We start from the raw sequence: 2,273 nt of genomic DNA, 5'->3' as shown, positions 1-2,273 counted from the left end.
AAGAGTAAATGAAACAAGATGGGATTGGGAGGGAGACAAACCGTAAGTGACTCTTAATCTCACAAAACAAACTGAGGGTTGATGGGGGGAGGGGGTTGGGAGAGGGGGTGGGGTTATGGATATCGGGGAGGGTATGTGCTATGGTGAGTGTTGTGAAGTGTGTAAACCTGGCGATTCGCAGACCTGTACCCCTGGGGATAAAAATATATGTTTATAAAGCTGTAAAAAAAAAAAAAAAAAAAAAAAAGGTTGAATACCCAAGTTTTGTAGCAACATGGACGGGACTGGAAGAGATGATGCTGAGTGAAATAAGTCAAGCAGAGAGAGTCAATTATCATATGGTTTCACTTATTTGTGGAGCATAACAAATAGCATGGAGGACAAGGGGAGATGGAGAGGAGAAGGGAGTTGAGGGAAATTGGAAGGGGAGGTGAACCATGAGAGACTATGGACTCTGAAAAACGATCTGAGAATTTTGAAGGGGTGGGGGGTGGGAGGTTGGGGGCACCAGGTGGTGGGTATTGTAGAGGGCACGGATTGCATGGAGCACTGGGTGTGGTGCAAAAATAATGAATACTGTTATGCTGAAAAAAATAAAAAAATTAAAAAAAAATTTTTTCAGAAGAATAACAAAACCAAAATGTGAACACCCATCCCTTCTTTCTTCTTTCTCCTTTCCTTCCTATTATACTGGAAGGATTTCCTTGGGGATCTGTCCTTGCTTTCCAACTTAAACAACACTTCTTTGCACTACCCACCTACTCCTGATTTTTTGGAGGAAGATGATAGATAGATAGATAGATAGATGATGATAGATTTGATAGTACCATGGGCGTTGGCTGCTTATTGATCTTGCCTCTAGGAATACCATGTACTCCAAGTTATTTCTAAAGATCATTTTAAGTCAGACCCCTCTTGACTGCCATTCATACTTTGCTAACCATGTTATTCCAAGATCCTGTCATCCCCATTGCTTCTAGGCAACTCAGCTCTATAATAGTTGCTAATTCAACCCACAGAAGACAGGCATTAGTGTGCATTCCAGTGATGTTGATGTGTTCCTTCCCAGTTCATTCCTTATTACTTTAATAAATGGAGTGCTCTCCAGCCCTCTTAAGGAAAATGACCAGCTGGTAGGTTTTCCAGTTGTATATACTTGATCCATTCTAGCAGCCTCAGCTCTGTAACCCTATTTCTCACAATGTTCCATGGCCTCTCTAATTTAATAACAGCTATTATTTTCTTTTTTCCTAAGTCTTTTAGAAGCATCACTTAGGGTTCTTGCCAGGTAGTTAAATCCTGTATCATTAGAAAGTTTTCTCATATTGTAAATCCTCCTTTATCTAGTTTTATACCCCACCTTCTTGATGTATCACTTTTAGGATTCAATCCTAGACACATTTTCCTGGTTCCTGCCAGTGCATGTCCTATAGCAACTTTGATGTATAATCCTTCCTCATCCCTGACAGGTCCAACGCTTCTCCAAGCTGGCTCTGCTGAGATTTGATTATATTAAAGTATGGGTGGAGATGAGAGGGCAGATTCTAAAGAGGTATTCATTGTTTTGTCTGGCACCTATCTCATTGGAGGCCTCTGCACAGTCTTAAACAAGGTGACTGATCTCTCCTCCAAAAGAAGTAGGCCACTTCTTCTGGCTTGGTAGGCTCAGAGAAATTAAGGATACAAGATCACAAGTTCATCTACCTACAGATCCTTATCTCAAATCTCAGAGTTCCACTCTTTCCCTCTCTAGGTCCTGTAATGTCATGGGAGATTTGCTGAGGCCAAGAATTCTTCAAAGCTCTACAATATCTCACTTAAGTTCTCTGTCTACAGTCATTTCCACCCTCTGGCTTCAGGTGATGAGAATCTTTTCAAAAGCTACCAAGGAGGCCTCTGACACTCACACTTTACTTTGAATTATTAAGAGGGCTGAACCTGTCATTTTCTTTCTTCACTAAGTCAATGGTACTTAGCAACAGTCACTCAATTTCACAGTCTTTAGAGTTGCTACTTCCCCATATCCTCCAGTGCCTAAGAAATTGTGCCAGTTAGTGCATCCCCTCCACCTGCATCTCATCCCATTCTCCTCAAGTGAAAGTCTTACTAGTTGCCTGTTACAGCGTCCCAAAGACTATCAGGACATCACCTACCACTCGTGATCCAGCTGGCAAGTTAGATTTAACTACAAAATTCTATCCTTAGCATCTGCTTCTCAGATCTATTTCTAGGACAAACCAACTTAGGTTGGGTTTCTTAAAAGTGGAGCGTGA

Source organism: Lutra lutra, chromosome 13 (assembly GCF_902655055.1).
Source record: "Lutra lutra chromosome 13, mLutLut1.2, whole genome shotgun sequence".
In the NCBI taxonomy this organism is placed as follows: Eukaryota; Metazoa; Chordata; class Mammalia; order Carnivora; family Mustelidae; genus Lutra; species Lutra lutra.
This window is presented reverse-complemented; position numbering follows the sequence as displayed.